At 41.3% G+C, this 23,235-nt stretch overlaps 1 protein-coding gene across 2 annotated transcripts in view; it reads left to right on the top strand.

The window, feature by feature from the left end:
* The first annotated feature begins 666 nt into the window (after positions 1-666).
* The window catches only part of LOC308060006 (poly(rC)-binding protein 3-like), a 528,829-nt gene continuing 506,260 nt past the window's right edge, over positions 667-23,235 (top strand). For both annotated transcript variants that reach the window (XM_080378161.1, XM_080378175.1), the window contains exon 1: positions 667-6,463. The gene's annotated coding sequence lies outside the window, so the exon portion shown is untranslated. The remainder of the gene's footprint in view (positions 6,464-23,235) is intronic.

The raw sequence follows: 23,235 nt of genomic DNA, 5'->3' as shown, positions 1-23,235 counted from the left end.
TCCTATTCTTATTGTCCACAACACATTTTCTATAAGTACTTGAAATGAGTTGTAATCTTTGACCCACTGTATATGATGGGAAAGACAGGCTTGACAAATGAAGAGCGAGCTTTGACTTTTTTTCTGACAAATGAAGAACATGGACTGACAGCCAAATGAGAAATCCATTCTAGTCTCCTTTTAAAATGGATGAACCTGTCAGTAATATTCTTGGACAGATAAGAATTACCAATAAGTCTGAACAGATAGCCTACCAAAGTTTAATAAATAAACTAATAGTATGGGGGAAGAGCTAGTGTCATTCTGATGCATTGGAAAGAGCTTGTAGAGGTCAGTCAGCCTTGTATGTTGGGTGCCAGGTGCCAAAACAAGAAGCATGCTCACTTTTTAAAATGTAATTGTGATTTCAGAAATCATTGAAGTGGAATGTAATTTTGAGAACTTGTTGATTGTTTTCTGGAAGAAGTTCAGTGACAGGAGACAAGTCACTTTGCATAGCTTCTGGCCATTGAAATGTAGTAAGTGAACTGGAGTAATATGGCTTTCACAAAAGTCCAACAGTCCTGGCCTGTGTGACATCCTTGGAAGGATGCAGGAAATTGATGATGTTACTCAAAACCACAAAGCAATTAATTGGGGGAAGGGGGGGTGGGGGGTGGGGTGGGCAGCAGGAGGTGTGTGTGTCCGCTCATGACTGTCATCTAGAGATACATATTTATCCCAGAAAGGACTGTTCATGACTCAAGTGGCTGCAGTATAAATGAATGTTGACAAAGTTTGGTATGACATTTCTCCACAAAACCTCTTACAAGCCGAGGTATCACAAGCAATCCTTAATACTTTGAGCAGTTTTGACAGGAAGCAGTCACTTAAATACAGCTGTGACTCTGGAGGAGTGATCACAATAGGCACTTCTTCTGACAGAGGGTAGAAACTTTCATATTAATAGGGAACTTAAGATAACAGCTACTTCCGTGCTGAAGGAGAAGGGATTTCCCTCCGTAACTCCATCACTTGTCTGCCTGGTTTCCAGCTTAGCTGCTCTGCCTCAGTTTGAAACAAAAGATTTGCTCACAAGCGCACATTATTAGCCTGGTTTATGTTAATTCAAATCGGTATGTAAAATTGTATCCAGATCTATCACAATTCTAATAATTTTAGAGGGAAAATATGATAATGGACATCATATTTCTATTAATATGTAGTTAGATATTTAAAATAGCTGACAGTTGCATCAAACTGCAATCAAATGGCAAGCACAACTCATTCAACATCACACAGTATTAGGAATGTTCAGCATTTTAAAGACATGTAGGCTAGTGTAATACAAACATTTTAAAAGAAACCTTTGACAATAATTGGCAAAACACCTACAAATATTAACAAAACTATCAATAATATATACAATCATGAGACAATTCAGGTTGGTTATCTAGACTGAAGTGTTTCATTGCAGTGTTGTTTGATAATTTTTCAGTTCAAAACCCGTTTTTCATCTTTTATTTCCTAGTTATGTTTTTGGAATTCTGACATCACACAATTGTGAAATACCTTCTTTCACAAATACAGTAAATCATACTATTAAAATCCATGGTACACATGTCTCTATCATGTGGCACAATAGAAAAAGTTACAAGGTTACACCTCTTACACAATAAAAGGTATACCAAGAGATCATTTCTTAAAAGGCATAGTGTGAAGTAATTGGCATATCTGTAATCTCTGGGGACTTCCAAACCATCCTGAAGTGCTATTTATTGTTTGCACATCTGTACTAAATTTGAGAGTGTATATTAAATGAGTGTTTTGACAGGCTCTGTGAAAAGTTTCCAAGAATGTTCATAACCGGTGAAGTGCCCATCACACCTGGGCATGACTCATGGACTTTACCATTCTCAGGTGAAGCAGACAAAAGCCTAGGTGAGAGGGTCAGTCAAAGGATCTCAAATGGAATAAAAGAATAAATATATTTGAATTTGTGTGAAATAATATTATTTAAAAAATCTGCTTATTTGACTGAAATTAACTTTCTAAGTCACACTAATAAAAACAACATCTGTGTGTATTGCTAGCAAGGACAGAAAGACTGGCATCATGCCTCTTTCAGACATATCGTGAACATGCACCATTCAATTGATACTTGGTGATTTAGAAAGACTTTCTTCATTATGTCCCTACACAGGTAATGACAAAGAAGAGAAGAGAAAACAGAATATTTCAGTTGGAAGGGACCGACAATGATCATCTAGTCCAACTGTCTGAGAAATTCAGGGCTGACCAGAAGTTAAAAGTATGATATTAAGGGCAGTGTCCAAATGCCTCTTAAACACTGACAGGCTTGGGGCATCGATTGCCTCTCTAGGAAGCCTGGTCCAATGTTTGAACACTCTCTCCATGAAGAAATGCTTCCTCATACCTAGTCTGAACCTCCCCTGATGCACCTTGGAACCATTCCCCCGTGTTCTGTCACTGGATCCCAGGGAGAAGAGCTCAGCAACTCCCTCTCCACATACCCTCCTCAGGGGGCAGAGAGCAATGAGGTCACCCCTCAGCTGCCTTTTCTCCAAACTAGACAAGCTCAGAGTCCTCAGCTGCTCCTCACAGAACATGCCTTCCAGCCCTTTCACCAGCTTCGTTGCCCTCCTCTGGGTGCATTCGGGTACTTTAACACCCTTCTTAAATGGTGGGGCCCAGAACTGCACACGGTGCTCAAGGTGAGGCCACACCAAAGGTTCACCTCAAGTTGGCTACAGCATGGCTTCGGGGGAACGGTACTAAGCAGCAATGGAGATCTGCAGACATCTCTGTTGGGCTGAGAGGGAAGCAAGTTGGTCTCCTTCAGCTGAGTCTACTCTGGAACAGGAATTTTAGAGATATCACTGGCAGACAAGGCTTCATGGTGACCTGGTTCATACCTTTCAACAGTATAAGGAAACTGAATGCATTACCCAAACCAAAATTTTTATATCTCCGCCTCAAAGATTACTTTGCTACTCTGTCAGCCTACATGATTTGTGTGTTTCATAGTGAACTGAACACAAAATATGTCTTCCTTTGAACTGCCTGAATGAAAACTGGAGAAAAGCTGCCCAGCATTAGTTGTTTGCAGCAACAGTGACACCCTGAAGCAATATACTGACCTGTGAGGAGTGGTTTTGTTTACGTTAGTTTAGATGCTCTGTCTTGTTCTCTCAGTAACCTTTCCGACTGCCTTTGGGTTTTGAGCAATTTAGACAATTATCTATAATGTATGTATACTGTTTTCTGGAAAAAGGATTTATACAGGTGCTTTTTACATAATAAATATCTCTGATTTTAACCCTTGCCATTATTTCCTTCCATTTAAATGTATGTTCAAGCTGTAAAACGGACTGTTTCCCAGCATGCAAATGACTTGAGTGCCAAGTTCTGCTTGTAAATCAGATATCGAATATGCAGATCCTGTGACACGGCAACTGAATTGTACATTTAAAAAAGATATGCTGGCGCTTAAGCATTTTGTGTTGAGGTGTTCCTGAATACCACCAGTGTGTGTGCTTTTCATAATCCAACTGTAAAGCCATTCATCAAAGGGCTTTTTTTTTTTTTTTTTACTGGAGAAGTGTATTTAAAACTAATAGATCTGTGCAAATTTGGGAAAGTCAATAGGGCCACAGAATTCTAACTGACAGTAAAAACTGCCCTGCTATTGCTGGGTAGAGAGTGGCAATGGTGGTACTGGTGGGAACTGGTAATGGTCACAGCCTCGCACTGTGTGCTGGATGGACCTGTATTTTACAGTAAATTGGCAGTTTTGCAACAGTGCAAAATGATTCGCAACTATTAGAAACCAATGACAGTTCATGTAAATACATGTTAACTGAGATGCAGTTTCTTGAAAATGAACTGAAATTAAAGAAAATAATTGCTAACATAATGTATAAAACATTACCCTGACTTCAATGTATAAAACATTTCCATAACTTAGTTTTTGCAGAAATCACAGCTCCAAGCAGCACAGAGTTTATTTCCAATGTCCTTATTCCCCTTTGTGTGGCTTTGAATAATTTTGTATATATTTGATTTTTAAAAAACAGACGTGATCTAAACTCTTGGGTTCAGTCATTGGACTGCTGAACAATTTGCTTCACAGAAGAAACCAGAGAAGACAGGCAGAAGCTGAGCCTGCCACAAGACAGAAAAGGATCTTCTTCCTCTGACTCCTGTGAGAAGCTCACTAAAGGAACTACTTCTTATTTTATTTCTGCTTCATATGAGAGGTTTGGAAAGCTCATCATTCCTCCAGTTCCTCTGCTGTAAACCCGTAGGAAGCACCTCTTCCTCTGGAAGAGGAAAAGGAGTTAAAAAACAGGATAATGAAATTGTTGTTTGGTTCTGAGAATGTCTTTTTTTCTATTTAATGAATGAATAATTTAGCAAAGATGTTCCAGTTCCAATCAACACTTGGGTGCAAATTATTTTACCCACTCTATTTCAGAGTGACTGGGAAGCCAGAGCACAGAGATAACTGGCATGTTCTTGAGAGCCCAAGTGGGAGGGCTCCAGAGGTGGCTGCAAAACCAGAGCTACTCTTTAATTGGAGAATGAATCCAAGCGCTCCACACCCCTTGCCGTATTACACCCATGGTACGGTATCAGGCGCTTGGGCCACCATGACGTGTTCAGCTGGGCTGCCTGCAGTCCCCACGTAGGCTGCTGGTTCCTGCACCGTCCTCCCTGTGCGTACCAAGACCAGTATTTAGACCAAACATTATGTACCTTGGTACCTCCACAATTCTCATTCCAGATAGAACTTCATCTACAGCCAGTTTATCAGTAAATGATACTAGTTTAAGTGCCTTTCTCAGCATCGGTTTACATAATGGAGCATATCCTTCTACTATTTACTATATGTACTCTGGCTTATCTCAGTGCAACAGTGATGCTGAAGCACAGCTTGTATACCACTGGCAAGCTGTGGATCCAACAGCTTGGCCTGCGTTTGCTCTCATCCTTCATGGGACAATGCCAATTCAAAATCACAAGTCATAGACGTGTTTACTTACAATTGTCAATAGCACTGTAGATAGAAATAAAATATTTTTTAAAAGCTCATTTATTTCTCTGCACTTAAATTGTCCACTTTGTGACTTCTTTCAGTCTAGACAACGAGAATGTAAAAGGGTGTCCGAAGTTTTTCTATTTATCTGCTTAAAAACAACTTTTGCAGGATTTATTTTTAGTTGCAGAGTATTTCTGGGGGTGATAAGTCAGGTAAGAGCTTGCTTCCGTAACATCTACACGTTTGCTGGATTGTCAGCTGTTTGAGACAAATGTGACCCTCGATAGCTCTCAACTACAGCACGCTGCGAGTGGCTTCCATTCGGATCGCAAAGGAACATCACCCGCCGGCGCCGCTCGCTGCTGCGTGACAGGCGAGGCTGGGTGCAGTTTTACTACTTTTAGTGAAAATAAGCGCCGTCCTCAGCCCCCCCGCTTGTTGCTGCCGCTTTCCTCAATGACACCGAGCGACACGGGTGCCGCGGGCGGGCAGCACGCCCCGCGCACACCCGCCGGCCGCCTTTCAGCAGTGCCCCAGTGCGGCTCCCCCGACCGAGCCCCCTGCCCGGGTGCCGGGGGGCGGCGCGCAGGCGGGGGCACGGCAGCCAGCAGGGCCGCCCGCGTCCCGCCGCGGGTGCCGCCCGCGTCCCCGGGAGCCCGCGCCGGCACCCCTCCCGCGCAGCCCGCGGGTCCCGCTCCGCGGCCCGTTCGGCAGCCGGCCGCCCCCGCCGGTGCCGCCGCTGCCCCCCCCCGGCCCCGGCGGGAGTGCTGCCCGCGGGCGCGGCTCCCCGCCGCTGCCGTCCCGCCCCTGCCCCGGAGCGGCCCCGCGCCCCGGCCCGCAGCGGCGGGCGGCGGGGGGCGCCCGCGGGCGGCGGCGGGAGCGCGGGCGCGGGGGTGGCCGAGGAGCGGCGGCGGCGTGAACGCGGCTGCAGAGCCCCAGCGAGCCGCGGGAGCGGGAGCGCCGCGCCCGCCGCAGCCGCCGGAGCCGGGCGAGGAGCAGCCCGGCCGCCCGGAGCCGCCGGGAGAGGGTCGCGGCCGCGGCAGCCCCGCGGGGAGGCAGCCAGGGCCCCTCGGCGAAACGCGACCCCCCGCCCCGCCGCCTCCGCCCGCCCCCAGCGAAGAGAAACAAAACAAAACCCCGGGACCGCCACGCTCTCCCTCCTTCTCCGCTTGGCATTTGGTGGTGGTTTTTTTTTTTTTATTTTTTTTTAATTTTTTATTTTTTTCTTGGGGATTCTCCTCTCTCCTGCCAGACTGACTTGCACCTTCTTGATAATTTCTCTTCCCCTCGTTTTTTTATACTCTTCTCCCTGCTTTCAAACCCTCTGTCTGTCTGTTTCAATACTATCACAACCTCCGCTAAAAATAGATCTTTTTATATACCCTTCCTCCTCTCTGACCCCATCCAACACCCCTTGTTAAGGTGAGTTGTGTCTTTTCATCACTTTTTTCCTTGTGTGTTGGTTTTTTGGTTTTGTTTTTTTCTTTCCCCCCCTTGAAGGCAGGCTTTAGGGAGGAGGGGATGTGGAGGAAAGAATTTCGTGGGGAGTCAGGCATGTTTGCAAAGCCTTATTTTCCCTTCTGCAGCCTCAGCATCATTCCGGACTGCTCCCTTTTATCCCAAGGATGTAGCTAGCTGATGAAAGTGGGGAAGTACTCTTCCTTAGCTCTGCATGCTTGGGAGCCACAGCAACAGCAGGAAAAAAACAAGCTCCTTTTCCCTTTGCCCCCCCACCCTCTCGGCCCCCCTTCTGTGTTTTGTTGGCGTTTTTTTGTTGGGGTTTTTTTTGGGTTTTTTTTGTGGGGTGGTTTTTGGTTGGTTGGGTGTTTTGTTTTGTTGTCTTTTTTTTTGGGGGGGGTGTTTTGGTTTGGTTTTGGGTTTTTTTTGGTTTTTGTTTTTTGTGTGTGTGCGCTTGGTTTCTGTTTTTAAGCAATACACAGGGGACTGGAAAGAATTGCATGTGATGTCGGGGGAGCGCGTGTGTGTGCGTGCACGTGTGTCTTGAGTGTGTGTACACTCATATGTATGTGTGAAGTGCATTTGTGGTTTGTGTTTATGGGATGATGAGTGATAAAGCTTCCAAAGAGCCACTGTATGTAGAGCGAGGAGCATGGCAGAAGCTGCTGATGGAGAAATCGGTCAGGGATGCAGGAAGGCTACAGACCTCTTCACAGAGTTCGGTCCCTTGTGCTCCAGGACATCTTTCCATAGATCATTACTGGCACCTTCATGGCGATGGCTCTCATTCCTCTCCTGGCTTCTTAGTAGAGGAATGCCGAGAGGGAAAACTTTAGGGCTAACGTGAATTGATAACGTTTCTTTTCCTCCAGCAGCCTGAGACAGTGTTATTCTAGGGATAAGTGGGGAAAATTGCATTGTGATCCAGAGCAAATGGATCATTTGCTGTCACATATTAGTGTTCAGTGAGAAAAAGAGAGATGAGACATTATTAGTTTGGCCAGCCAGCAGAATTGTTGCAGCCCGGTTTGCTTCCCAATTCCAAAGTTGTTTTAGACTGTTTTTCTTTATTCAGCCTTTCAGCTAACTGTTCCCGTTGATGACAGAAATGTGTTTCTACAGTAAAACAGTCTATTATAAAATCTTCTGGGAAACGTTTTATTATTCAGAGGCAATCAAGTAATGTATCTGTTTCACGGATTTCACCCCAGTCTTTTAATGTGCTTTCAACTATGTATTTTACCTGTGTGTGAGGTTATATAGATTTTAGTTGCATTTTAACAAGGAGTTAAGGCGTAACTTCCAGGGTGCCATTTGCAAAGTGTCACTTAATATAAAGCAAAATAACAGCCCCTAGCTCTTTTCCATGGATTTTTCTCATCTTCCTTGTTTCAAAACAAGCTGGTGATCTTGCTTAAGAACTTGGAAGGAGAAGTGGCTTTGTAATGATACACGGTTTCAAATATTCAGAGCTGAAAATTATTACACTTGTCTGATGGTGAAACTTGAATTTGTTTATGAAATCTAGGGGATCCAAAGTACATGAAAGAGTACTTTGTATACGTACTTTTCTAACAGGTTGAATCATTTTTGCTTCTAAAAGTTTACAAATGCACTAAAAAGGTTGTGATCATCTGTGTTTGGAGGCCTTCATGCTGTACGGATACAGGAACATTAATGTTGCCTGTCTAGTTAATGCAATTCAAAATTAACCTATCTTTCCACATGCTGCGTAGATGACGTTCAACAAAAATGAGCAGTAATGGAAGTAGTCTTGCGCTATCAGGAGTCATTTCATCATTTCTTCTTCTTGTTAGCCTAAATTAAAATATTTTACACAAGTTTGCCTTGGGATTCTTTTTCTGCTGTTGCTGATTGATGTTGTGAAAGCAGGAAGCATGCCTTGAGTGAGTTGTGCTCTTCCTAATGCTTGATAGCAGTGAGGGGAGAAACACCTGATGTACTTTGTACAGCATCCCTGAAGGTATGCAGGACTGAGAAAAAGAGCTGGAAAACCAGTGCACTAGCAGTTTAAATAAATAAATAAGGGTGATGCATGTTAAGCTTGTCAGCTGCTGTTCTGCTGAACCCTGACTACTGGTTAAACACATTTCCTTGGTAAGCACTGCGATGTGATACATTTTTTCTGATTTGATAGTTTGCTGTTAAACTCACATGTGGCACAGGAGAGCTCTTATTCCGCTGGCAAAAATCATGCCTTCTTGTTTTAATCCAGAGAAGGCTGAAATATCCCAAGTCCCACTGAAGTCACTAGGTGTTACTTGTATTCAGCACTCATCAGGATTTTTTACCTCATCACGTCAGATTTATGACATTTCCAAAGGATACAATTGCCGACAGATCTGTAATGTCTCATTTGTTTAGATTTTACATTGGGTGCATATAGTATGTTTACAATTAAATGTTTTCTTTTACACAGCAACACTAAAATATGTCGGGAAATTGAAAACTTTTAGCATTGTTGTTCTCATGGGCTTTTAAAGAGAATTCTCTTGGTATCCTTTAGCTGTTTGTGAAAGAGCAGTGTTCACAAGTCTGTCCACCAAGTTCCTTACACCGGTTGATTAGATGTTGACATTGTGGAAGGAAAAAAACCTCCACAGATGGAATATTTGTACAAAAAAAAAAAAAAAAAGAGCAAGTTGTGGTTTTTTTATTGTAACAACTGACAGACTAGAGTGCTTTCAGCTGGATATGAAAATGCTGAAACAAGGTTAATGTTGAGTTTCATCTGGTGATCGTTCCCATTGACACAAATGGCAGCACACCAATACTTAGGTTATTCTATAATGTACTAACCTAGATTAAAGGTACATTTAATTTAGCTTGGATAAAACCTCAAACCTTGGATTTATTCACCTCTAAAGCCTTTTTTTTTTGTCCTTTTGAAACAAGCCTTACAAAGCTGTGAACTGCTATAAACAGAGTAATGGAGAGAGAGTTCAGAAGTCACTCTTTGTGGAGCTTATTGCTGTAAAACTAAGGTGGGATTTCTCTCTACTGTTAGCCAGCTGAAATGATTTTCTTGTATTATTGGACTTTATTATTCTGCAATATCAATCTAAAATACTTTGTCCGAGGAATTTTTATTCTGTGGATGTGGTGTTTCCACAGATGAAGGACATGTGTAATTTGCATTCTCCTAAACTACAATTACCCATCAGTTTTGGTAGTGTTTTGTTGCAGGGTAAAATTGCTGTTTCATTTGGAGGAAGCTATATTGGTCCTGGATTTTCTTAATTTTTAAACAAAGAAAACAAAAACTATCACAGTGTTGCCTGGGGTTTTTGTGGATGGGGTGCTGTGGTGGTATCTATATCCTTGCAGAATGCAATCACAATATACATTAAAAAGCAGTAGTATAATCCATTGGAAAACAAATGAATCAATTTTTCTATGTAAATCTGTCTTTCTTTACTAGTCCTAAATGGTAGTCTGTGTGGGCTTCAATCTGAGTATGTATTTGTAATTTTAAAGTGTTTCGATGAATGGGTTACTTGATTCAAAGCTGACTTTTTATTTGCGTTTTGACTTCTAGAAATATACTTTTTGTAATAAATAGATTATTTTTTTTTCTGCTGTACTTGCTCACACATAGAAGTAAATCAGTGTTTCCTCCTGAGGACCATGTGTAACTAACTCTTCAGAGCCAGGTGCTGAACAGAGAGCTACAAGCAGTTGTCGTCCCAGTCTTGGTGAATGTGGATGATTGTCGATGGTAACAAGTGCTTGGGCATGGCAGGGAGAGGGAGAACATGGCTCTTGCGAAAGCAGAGTATCTAACTATCTGGTGCTGGAGCAGCTGTGTGCTTCAGGGCTAAAGTAGCAAGTTACTTTCTCACCTTTAACGGTGTTAAACTTTTCTATCTTGCAGTTTGCGTGCAGTCATCTGCTTGGTTTTCCCTTTGTATTAGAGCAGATATGGAAGAGATAATTACAGTCTGATAGTGCTGACACACCTCTCTGATGACAACTGTTTGTAAGAGGTCAAATGGAAAATCGTTGTGGATAGGAGTCTCCAGCAACAGAGTTTCTTCTTTTTGGTACATTTTCGTTTGCACCAGTTTTCCCTGGATTTACATCCAGCTATTATACCCTACTTGCCTGTGTAGGCTAGAGGCTGCTTTGTGTGGAGAAAGTGTTTGTAGGAAGGGGAAAAAGAATGTTATTTTTAATGTTGGACAACACAACGTAACAGCTCCACCAACTCCAACCAAATGCAAGAATAGTTGTGGTGTTGTAGGTAGAATATTCAGAATTTGCTTGACGCAAACACGAGATTTCATACTTCATGAGAGGAGACACATTTTTGAATGGAATTCAAATGCAATGCTCTTCTCAGAATGGGACTCAGTATCAGTAAGTGCCCATGACCACTTCTGTCCTGCCGGATCTGTTTGGAGCAGCCCAGTTAATTCTTGGTGGGGCCAGTTTCTTCCATTCGATCCAGTACTGTAACTGCATGCTTGTAACTAGGTACCTATTCCAGTGCTGTAGTGGTATCAGTAACAAAATATAAGCATTGTTTATAGGGCAAAATATATAACACGCTATTGATTTCTGCTAATGGGCAATGCTTTTAACAGGGGGTGTGTGTGTGTATCCAGTGATTTTGATTATGAATCTCTTTACCTTGCAACATCCATGACTTTCTCATCTGTGCGTTAGATATATTTAACGACTGTGGACACTTCATAGGCTATAAGGAAGCAAAATGCTTATCTTTTGTAAATGATGATAAAGTCCTTAATTTGTTCTTTTAATTGTTTTCGGGGGGTGTGGATGGTTCAGCATGACACCTTATGTGATTAAAATTTGTTTCAGTTTTCTTAAAAGTACTTACAAAAGGATTTATTATTGTTGATTTTGGGCATTCTCTTCTTCATGCATTTTAAAAAAAATGTTTAGTTTCATAACAAGATTTTAGGATAGGCCACTGAGGTGTGATGAGAACTTATCCCTCTTAATGACTGCTTGTTACAATACTTTCATTAATATAAATGACTTCTGTAGTGTCAAGGTCTTTTTGAAACTTACTGGCACTTTGCATACAACAGTGTCTTTTATAATGAGTCATCTGGAACTCCCGTAAAGATTGGTTTGGGGTTTTTTTGATCTGCAGTGAAAGTATGAAAATTTTAAGCAAATCAAAGTGGTAGAGTTATTTGAGCTCCGGTAGAATAGAACAGCCAGGAATGTATAGTTCCCTTATCAGTCACACTGTTGCCATCTTTTCATCTGGGCGAGCTCAGTATAAAACAGCTACAGGCCAGCCCCAGTTTGGGGCAATGCCTTAAGGTTATGATGCTACTTTGGCGGTCTGGGTAGAGATACACCAGTACTCAATGACAACATGGTGAAAGACAGGGAGCACCAGCTGGGAAGTAAATAGGGCCCTGAGGTGGGCTTAGAAAATCCCTCAGGAAAAACACAAAATGTCTCTTTCTGGAGGAGAAGTCTGCACGTGGCCGTGATGTACTTCTAAGTTTCCTTGGAGTTCAGGGCTGTTTCTACACATGACAAAATCCCAGTGGTTTACCAGCAGTTCAGAATCCTAATGAAATGTATATAATCCTGCAGAGGCTTTAACAGGAGCAGAAAGGGAGAACTTCACAAGTGTAGTACTTATATTTAGATAAGAATGTGAATAGTTCCTTCTCCTGTTGTGAAACCAATGGAGAAGTATGTTCTGTTTCATTTACGTACCTTTTGAAAAGTTTTATACATTTTGACCTATAGTAATGAATGGGGAATGATTTAGACTAGAAAAATGTGGAAATTCAAAGTTAAGATTTATCTTGCACTTAACCATTACAGAGACATGGTGCAGCTCTGCCTAAGTGGCACTGAATGTGGGGTTTGTGTGATGCTTTCCCTAACTGTAAAATGGAATAGTATAGTTAAGGCTAAATTCAGCAATTTCTATTGGCATTAAATAGTTCCTTGACTTCAGTGGGATTGCTTGCCTAAGCAAGAGACTCAGAAACAGGCTCATAGAACAGTGACAACAGGGAAGGTGTGAAGTATCATCATCATTACTATTATCTCAGAGAAGCTTATCCTGTATGTGTTGGCTCATGTTCCAGGCAGTCTGCATCCCTAGACCAAAATTCCTTGGCACTTTCACTTCATTTCAGCAACACATCACTGCTTGATTCTGTGACAGGATGAAATAAATTAAAAGTCCTTTCTAAAATCTGAGATCTAAATAAAGAACTGTTAAATATAGGAACATTTAAAATATATTAATTGTATACAGTAGTTTAAATATAATGTTTTAGCTGTATGTTTCTGGATGTCCATCTACGTGCAAGAAATTATTTTGTCTATATTTGGATTTTTATCTGATTTAAAAATACTTTATGAATTCTAGAAGCAGATAAATATTTCATAGGTAATTCTTTGCATGTCAGATATGAGACAATGCTGAGACACTGGAACAGGTTTCCCAGAGAAGCTGTGGCTGCCCCATCCCTGGCAGTGTTCAAGGCCAGGCTGGATGGGGCTTTGAGCAACCTGGTCTAGTGGAAGGTGTCCCCGCCCATGGCAGGTGGGTTGGAACTGGACGATCTTTAAAGGTCCCTTCCAACCCAAATCAGTCTATGATTCTATGCTATAGACATCAACTAATTAGCCATCAAAGCAACCCCACCTTGGGTTTTGTAGTACATAGCTAAATTTTTTAAGCAGCAGTAATAGTAAAATAAGAGACCAGGAGAGGATAATTTATTTTCCTTCTCTTTTTATAGTTGGCTTTCAGTGGTAATGTGGGGTAGTAACTAGAAAAGAATTGTAGATCTGACTTTTCCTAGCCACCAGCTTAGTTTTAAGACTCCTTATTCTTTTTGAGTGGGCATCAGTGCTAGTATTAGCATTTGGGATTGGCAGGAGTCCCCTGCCTGGCAGTACGGAAGAATCTGGGAAGGGGAGAATTCTGTGATTCTTTCGAGTCTGAAGGTAAAATCTGCAGCGCCATATGGATAATACCAGATCATCCACTCCTCTGAGATCTTTCCAGTGTGTATTGCAAAGACAAGCTGAGGCTAGATCTTGAAGGCCAAAATCTTAAAAGCAACTCCTAAATTTGCAGTCTCACTCAGATTTTGCTTGTTTGTAGCACCTGTATGTGCACCCTAGAGATGTAAGCAATGGCAGGTGGAATCAGGGATAGTAAAGCAGCTGGAATCAAGGAAAGGATTTAGCAAAAGGGTAACAAAGTCCATGTATAAGCAAAAATGTGAAAAGGTTAAGTGTGGGGGAGTCCTTAAGAGAGAGGATGGAAGAGGGAAAGGTATTGCACAGAGGTGGAATTAATAAGATTTACCAAAATGTGAGAGAGAAAAAGCACAAGACAGATGTCAGAGGTGGAGGCTGGATTGGGAGAAAAACAGCACAACTAATGGTAGAAGGCAAAAAGACAGGCTGAAAGGGAGCTGTATACACTATCAATTTAAAGTGTAGTTTCAAGATCAGCTTCAGCTGAGCAAAATTCCAGCTGCTTCTGCAAAAGGAGTCCTGAACACTCCTTCATTCCTCCAAATTATGTGCTGCAACTGCTAATATGAAAAAAGAAAAAATCATCCCAATCCAATCCTTGATCCAGCTGACTAACTGCTCATATTAACGCTACTGCTGCCTCAAGGCAAAGAGGTAGGGGAGAGGGCATAGGAAAGGGCAGCATAAAATTGACTTACACTGATGACAGATATGTGCTCTTGGTCAGAAAGTCCTGGTGAGGTTCTGAGTTAGAAATTATTTAGAAGAGAGGCTGGCTAGGAAGACTTGGAGTAGTTAGACAAAGAAAGGAAGAAGCCACCTGGGACAGTATTTATAGCAAGCAGCTTAGACGGCTGAATGCAAAGGAAAAAAGATGCTCAAAACACTTAGGCAAAATCAAGCATTTAAAAGTTACAGAAAGCTGGTATTTTTCTTGCCTGTGCATTTAATTCAGCATTCGTAGTCATGCCTGCTGATGCAGTCTTTAATTATGTGATCAAGTGGGGCTTTTTTCCCTCAGGATAGCTTGCAGAAAGGTAGGGGGGCAGAGGCTCCAGCAGTACTATACCCCTCCCAAGTACCTACCCTGTCCCTCATGATCCCTGTTGAACAGAGCAGCGCCTGTGACTTGGGGCTTATTTCACTTCATTGGATCATGAATGACAAAATCCAGCTCTCAGCAGTCCCACCAGTAGCTTCACGCTTCCCTCTCACACCCTTCCTGTGCATCTCCTTCATGGGCGCCAGCATATTTCATACTGACCTGCACTGCTGTTTATTAATCCAGTGTTTATGGATCCCAAAGAAAACATCTTTCTGCCTCTTTTTGCCTCATAGCTGCACCTGCAATGTGCTATACATGTGCAGCATGTGTTAAGCTTACTTTTAAATGGTAATATATGCTTCAGGTTTCTCTTGGAATAAGAAACAATATAGAAAAATAAAAAGAAATTCAGAATAAAATGCCTTCAGAGAAAAGGAGGCAAAGGTTAGAATATGTTTTGTAATAAAGGAAATATAAAACACTTAGGTCTTATTGGCTATATTTTAAATGATTTTTAAAAAATATTAGATAATGCACAAATACACACACACGCATGCAAAACTGCATTATGGATTCCACTCTTTGAAGGGAAGGGTTGAAAAAGAACAGTTTACCCAGCACTGTGAGAAATAAGATGCTGGCAGATGATGTCACACTGTCTAGACTAGAATAAAAGATGTATTTTAAAAAATCTTAGCTAACTTATTTAAATAAATATTTTAAAATTCTAAGGAATCACAGGTGCTAGCTGATGGCCTTAGATTTTACTTTGATCATGTTCTATGGGTTCTGGTGTCTTTTCATAACATACTTTTAAAATGCTGCTTTTTCTTTCTTTAAGCATACCTATAGAGAATCATGTACTCGCAAGAAGGTATGACTGATTCTTCTGCGTTATCCAGTTCAGTCCCTTGCTCTTGCAGCTAGAGATATCATATAATTCATTTCATGCACTAATCAAACTCCTTCTTACAACTGTTTAGAGATTTTCTTATTTCCCATACCATTTGGAGGCTGTCCCAGTATTCTGGTTTCTTTTCCCCTTAAATATGTTTGTGGGTCACTTATATTACATTGCTCTTGGTCTAATCTTGTACTTGAGCTTCAGCGGCCTTTTCTGTACAGTGTTTACTGCCCCAAAGTATGGAGCGCCTGCTCGCTGTCTTCCCGTGCTAGGCTTAAAAAGCAAAGTTCTTGTGTGACAGAGTTCAGCTCTGGTGAGGACTCCTGAATTCTTGTGGAGGATAAACAATGGTGTAAAGTTAGACACAATAGGGTTCTGGTCATGCTTCTCATTCGTGTGATGAGAAATCTTAAAGCAGTCTTCAGTATTGACCTTCAGAGAGTGAGCAATGTGTCCAGTGCCTTACCCACATTTCTGTTTGGGAGTAGGTTTGCTCTTCCAGCGCATAGTGTTCTGTGGGGTATTTGCAGACTCATTCTCATTTGGCTTAGTTCTGGTTCCTTACTATAAATAGTTACAGTAAGACATAAGGAACCTTTGTTTATAGTTTGGAAAAAAAAAACAATAATCCTGTTTCTCCTTTGCTTTACATTTCAGTTAGTGAGAGATTAACATTTAAACAGATAAAATATTCTAAGTGTTAATCTTTCAAATAGGAGGTAGACATTATGTTCTAAGCAAAATTATTTTCAAGTCAGGCTACCTCACAGTCCTAATCAGGAATGCATTGGATTTCATTTGGAATTACCACTTGTATGTCATTTGGGAAGCTGGAAATTAGTAAGTTTGGATTCTGGACTCATTTTCTAATTTTAAAATTATTTGGAAAAGGAACACGTACATTTTATTTTTGTTCCTTGAAGTATAATGTAAGCAGAGGACAGGACATACAAGTGACAGGCCTTTTTATGTTTCAAGAATTTATTTGAAACGGCTTTATTTTGAAAAATGAAGGGCATCAACATAGATGTGGCCTCACCTTGAGTAATGTGTGCAGTTCTGGGCCCCACAATTTTAGCAGGGTGTTAAAGTACTCAAATGCATCCAGAGGAGGTCAACAAAGCTGGTGGATTCAGTATCTATGTAGGGTAATAGGCTGCCAGTGTGTGCATGCACAAAGGTTGGGGCTGGGGAGAATCCTGGTGTAGAGGAATGAAGCTGGGTTAGTTAGCATTGATAATACACAACTGTGGGCTGGCTTCAGGGGTGGCGCGTTGGCCGATGTAGGTAAGGTGCAGCTGTGGCTGGTTCTGTTAAGGGGTTGGGCAGCCAAGGAAGAGGGAGCAGCTGAGGAAGAAGGAGGGAGAAGGAGAGGGAGGGAGGGGGAGAGAGGGAGGGAGGGAGGGAGAGAACACAAGCCCCAGATGAGGCAGGCGAGGAGAAGGCAGCAGAGGGACTGGCATGAAAAGTATGGTGGTATGTGGTGGTAAAAGACCTTGTTGCAGCTGGCCAGTTGGAGAGTGCTGCAACATCCTGGAGTCCTTTGCACTAACTCTGTTCAGAAAACTAGAATGTTTATGGTGGCTGAGAAGAATGCAGCAATGCACGCCGAAATGTTGTTTATGTTGGTCTTATTTACAAAAATCAGCAACACTTTTTTTATTTACAAATTGAACTATTGATCTGGCAAAAAAAAAAAAAAAAAAAGATGTCATGGCGGCGTCTGGCCTGTTTTGCTAGGATGCTTTATGTGCTTTTTTGATTTTCCAATTATTTTTCCACACTGTTGCTATGGTAAGAATCAGCACATCAAGGAGAGGGATCATAACAAATAAGATCATAACAAATAACCTGTTAGAGCTTTGCATTTTGTTAATTCTACTAAAGCCCTGTCAAAAAAGTTTTCAAACTGTGGGTGACATCTCTCTTGTTATTCATGGTCTACTTCTGCATGGACAAAAGAAATCATGAAAGGCAACCTTTTTATCAATAAGGTTGTATTAATTAAGAACAAATTCTCACCTCCCTTAGAGAATTTTACATGTTCCATAAATCAGGAGGGAAAATATAAAGAAAAAAGAGACGGAAGTGAATGTGATGGCGTAATGGCAATGAAGCTAAGAAAAGCATAATTAGAGATTTCCAGCTTTTACAAGGGGACAGGGAGAGAGAATGTAGCCCAAGGTTTATTCACTTAAACTTTTAGGAATCAAGTCATGATAAAAATGGGATGAGTACAAGAACTTGGAAATACCAGCTGTGGCCTGTAATGGCATGCCAAGCTCCTACATGGTAAAGACTGATCAAAATATTGGAGTCTTGCAAAACAGGTGGCCTCTTCAGATGGTTCCAGACCTAATTGCTGCAACTGCATTACCAAGAGTGCTTGTGTACCACAGCCTGCTAAACAGGGATCCTGTTGAAGAGAGTTTTGAATTTACTGAGCAGAAGTTACCTACGTTTCAAAATGTGGTAAGCTAAGCTTATCACATGAGATGAAGCTCTACTTGGTACACTTTTTCAATAGTAGCTGTAGTTACAGATTGATTATATGCATGAGAAGGGGTGGAGGGGGGATTGGAGGCTACAAGTTTGCCCAAGTAGCTGAAGCCACAGGAGATGACAGGCAGTGGGTCTGCTGGAAGATTGGGACTTCAAAGAGAGTCCTTATTCAGTGTTAGAAGAGAGTGGGTTTGCCACACGACAAGGCTAACTCCCATTCCTGCAGCAGGATGGTGGGGGAACAATTTTCAGATGACTGCTGGTCCTTTCCCGAGTTACGGGCTTTGAACACAGGAGACTCCAGCCTGACCTCTGTCCATTAGATAGCCAGCACTAGGGCGATCAGCCAAGAGAGTTTAGTGCAAAGTTAATGTTTCTCACCACAAACTTGAGGGTTTTTTTTATATAAATGGTCTCATTGATCCAGATGTTGCTTGTTCTAAACTGTCAACTAAATGCCATGTAGAAGAGTAGCTCTATAATATTAAACCATTTAAAATGGGAAGTATCAAAAAATGTTTAGTCAGAGGTTTACTTAATTCTTCAGGTTACAATGACTTCAGTTATTTTTGAAGCAGGCAGCTCCTCAGCTGCAAAGTCAGTGGCCTCATGCCGAGCCCAGCATCCCTTTGGAATCCTGCAGAGTTTGCATTGCAATAGTGTTTCCAGTGTTTTAGCAATGTGGCAGGCTTGCCTTCAAATGTCCTGGCTGCGGTTTGCTTACAGTAACCTTGTACAGACTGACCTACGTGTTTCAGAGTAAGCTTTCTGCTGTTTAGCCTGCTTAATGTTTTGATCCAATGTACCATATTTCACTTGCAGGCTGGTTTGCAAACTTCCCAAACAGCAAAGTCACAGTGAAGGTGCCTCCTTGGCAAAAGAGGGACTGTATTCCTCCTGAGGGATGCTGCTGAAGGCCAGCAATCCTGGCTGTCCTGCATTTGGATGGTCCTCCCGCCTGCTAGCAGAAGTGCTTTCACATAGTGTGAAGACAGTGGAGTGCAGTAATAACTGGAGTGAGGAGGCAGGGGGATCAGCTGGCTGAAAACTTAGGCCTCCTGGAAAATCCCCCTCTAACATGTTTCTGTCAATATTAAAGAGGATTTTATGCCAGGGACCTCTCTGAAAATCCTCCTAACCTTCTGTCCTTGTTGGTGTTAGACGTGGATATTTTAAATCACTGTGCGGAATTACTGTGATATTTAGACTTTTTCTGAAAGGCTCGTGGCAGTCTGCTTCTTGCCTTCCCCCTCTTGTCTCCGGTAACTCTTGTGTCTGTCTGCTGATATCAACCACATCTGCCATGGGGCCGAAAAGCTCAGAATTCAAGCCAGTTGCTAGATGTTTCATCCAAATACGTGCCCGGGCAGATGAGGAGGCCGCTGGCACCAAGGAGGATACCACAGGTTGCCTGTGGTGGGCTCCAAGCGTGCCTTTGTCACGCTCCAACCGCAGGAGTCGGTCAGTGGCTGGACCTTCTTGGACAACTAAGGTACTTGAAATCAACACACATTTGTAGAAAATGAGGCTTCTTTCATGCCCTCTCTCTAATGCTTTTGTTCATAACCCTGACATATGGTAACTACCCACATCTCTCATGGCTACCCTTGGCATTTAGGGGTGCTTGGCACTGCACAGACCTTTGTTTTCTACTGCAACTTTTGTTGGAATTGTGTTAATTTTCACTGTTGTTACGGATGTTGGTGCATTTTGAGTAGACATATATTTCACTAAATAGTTTATTTAAAATGCCTCTTTGAGAAGAGTGCTATTGTGAGATTTAAAATGTGGAAGGTCTGAATGAAAAGCAACGTTGTTCTTTGTAGCCCTGTTTTGAGGGTGTCTTCTGACACATGAAACTTTCATTATACTTTAATTATTGATAGGAAGCATTTTCTTACTAGCATAGCACTTAAAACACAGTGAAATCACTTTTCAGGAGAAATTACAGCAAGCAATTTCTGGATGAGTTTCAGTTTTGCAAATTGCATAGGTTTTTTTTCCTTTGTTTTTTCTTACTACCCCATAAATTAAAGCACAAATGATAAGCAAGATCGTTATGCTGTCATGAATCACTCAAGTTCTAATGGCCTAATGCACTAAGCCTTAATTAGTAATATTGTATTTTTAAAGACAATATTGTGAATGAAATCTGAACATGCACTGTTTTATAACTGGGCTTCCCAGAAGATTTTAAATGGATTCCTCTTCTTAGTATGTTTTTAAATAATTGATACGGCCACTTCAAGCCCTTAGTAGACAAACGAATTATTGGCTGCTAGTGACAAAATTTGGTTTGGGCATAATAACTTCACAGAGACATGGTACTGCATACATCTGCTGCTCTAATTAGAAAGTTTGCCTAGGGTGCTTGTTTCAGAAAGAGTGGCAAAGAATAGTGCTGCACAATCTGTTGTAACAGAGTGATTCCTGCAAAATGTGATTTATACACAATTTCTGGTTAATGCTTTAACTTCTTCTGGAACACTCAGATGACATTTCAACAAAATTTATACAAGCAGTGCTCTGTTGGCCTTACCTGCATGGGCTGCCAGCTTGGAAATGGCACTGTTCTATGCTAGATTTAGGGCCCGCAAATGCGTTGGCCTGTGGTGAAAAGACCATTGCTGTTGTGTCCTACAGAAGTCTGCTAACAGGCTCTTGAGTCGCTTCAGCCACAGAGAACAAGTCAGCAATTGCAGTTTGTTGGTGCTGTGTCACTTTACTCCGGATGGGCTTTCAATTTCTGCTTTTTTACATAGGCAGTGAAAATCAGGAGTAACAGCATAAAAGAAGTTTTGGTAGTCCAGTGACAGCCACACATTTTCTGGGGGAAACTTGTTAACCTAGGGCTGAAAGCAGTTGCTGTGGGATGGTGATCAAGAGCATCTCATCTAATCAGGGTGCACACAGCACTTGAAACCAAGCCCTTCTTACCAAAGCAGCTGTATCTCATCCAGTTGAACATCATTCAGGTCAAAATAAATAGCTGTGGTTAGGGGGAGAATTAATCAGAAGTATACAAGTAAAGAGTGGCTTTTGCTTGCTTGTGGACTTTAATTTACCAATTCACCGAATATTTCCTGGGAATGTATCAGTTTCAACAAACGCCTGTTTCTAAACACACAGCAGGAGTTTGTTGTCATGGAACTATAATTTATTGCAACTTTCTGGAGAAACCTGGTAGGTTTGGTGGAGAGTATAGGCAGCCAGGTCCTGTTCTTCTTAGACCTCATTTAAGTTAATAATTCCAGTACAAGGCACTTTAAGGGCACTGAAAATAAAGCAAAGTAGAGTTTGATTTAAAGAAAAAGAATTATGCCAGAAATGTTTATGCCTTGGAGAACATGAAATGTGATCAGCCACATGAAATTTGCTGTTATCAACTAATCTGAGTGGTTCAGAGAGTAGATAAATATCTTAAAGGCAAGTACAGGTATTACGGGAGATACAACTCTATTTTATATGTCAAATTATCTGTTCATACTATGGTACTGTGGAACAGCAAAGAGGCAAAGCAGCTTTTCAGATATGCTAATGAAATGTTTATACGGGCAAAATCAGATATCAGAAAAATGTAGTAACCTGAAATGAAGGTGTACTTCTGAATATCTGTTCTTTTGAATTTTCTTTATCGATATCTTTACAAAGAGTCAGAAGGGACAAACCAGTATGATGCTGAGGGATCTCATGCATTTATGAAGTATCCTGCCTGACATACAGCTGGATTTGAGTTTATTTTACAGTTTTAGGCTTTAGCTAGTGTAAGTACTTAAGTATGTGGTTAACTCTATGGTCAGTATAACTATTAAAATATTTATCTTTTTTTCAAGGCCACAAATGATGACGGTAGAATGGTATCTAGAATATGTATACATTAATAAATTTGTGGATGAATAGCATAAAGTCTTCACCTTATTTCCATGAAATATCAGAAGTTTTCTAAATAATGAAAAAATAGTGGTTTTGTGCCAGGATGTGTGTGTGTGTGTGTGTGTGTGGGGGGGGGAATTAGAAAGGAGAGGAGGAGAGGAAGCCACAATTTGTTGTCCTTTATTTGTTTCCCCCAGCAGCAAATGCCTAAAAATCAAAGAAATCTGGTTAGAATGATGAGAGACTTTAGATCACCTGGTGTTGATGTTGTTTATTTTACCTGTAAGGTGTACTTAAAAGGTTCTATTTATGGCTATCTGAGGGTTTTTTAATTTCCACTGAACTGAAAAATATGGTTCTAGGGAGGATCTCATAAGGAAGGACGATATAAAATTCCTTTCTTAGCCTTCTAAATGATTCTGCTTCTCAGTGGGTCACTAGCTTTACGTAGTATGGTATGTTCATTTGTAGACAAACTTTTGACATAGATATTGTTCATGTTGTGATTGGGATTCAAGTTTCATCGATGATTTCACTGTCCTGAAGAACATTAGAAAGAATGAAGAACATAGTTTTCAATGCACTGGTACTTTGTATGCTTATTCATGTTGGGCATACACCAAGACTTTTTGCATATCCTTTTTAACTCACTTTTGATACAAAAGGGAAATTTAATTATTATAGAAGGATATTCCATCTTCAGCAAAGATGCCTTCCATTCTCGTTTGTCCTGCTTGCATCATCAGCACAAAAGACCATATAGACATGCAGTTTCTTTTCTGCCCTTCTCAAATCCCGAGACAATGGTACAAGACCAAAAGTGTAACAGGAGCCAGCTTTTATGCTCAAGTTCATTCAGCCATTTCAGAAATGATCACTTTTCAGAAAAGAACTGAAAATCAGAAGCTGATGGTCAAAAAGTGCAAATATGCCTAAACCCTACAATGTGGCAGCTTGGAGATGTTTCCATGGCGTGAAGTTCAGGGGACTTATGTTTTTCTATGAACTTGACTTCTGACAAACCAGTGTCCCCTGGTATAAAGAGCAGCCTTATCCATTTTTTTAGCGGGTCATGGGAACCTGATGGCCAATGGCATCATGGAAGACCTAGTCAAGTCAGGGAAAGGAATGGGAATATATATATATGTCAAACCACATGTGAGAAACACTGTTATTTTCAAGTGCAAGTGTTCCAGCTTTGACCAACATTGGAAAAGCTTTTCTGTCAGACTTTTCACAGGAGACAAGTTTTTCTGCCAGAGTGGGGTGAAAAAGGCAGGTGGAGATGTGCAGGGAGTATTATCACCAAAGTATATTTCTGTTGAAATGAATTCCTGATACAAAATGTTCAATCTAGCCCTTGTGCCATAGCACCACATGAGCAGCATGAGAAAG

Source organism: Falco punctatus (assembly GCF_963210335.1).
Source record: "Falco punctatus genome assembly, chromosome: 3".
NCBI classification, from domain to species: domain Eukaryota; kingdom Metazoa; phylum Chordata; class Aves; order Falconiformes; family Falconidae; genus Falco; species Falco punctatus.
Note: the sequence above shows the minus strand (reverse complement) of the source record. Positions and strands in the feature narration are given on the sequence as shown.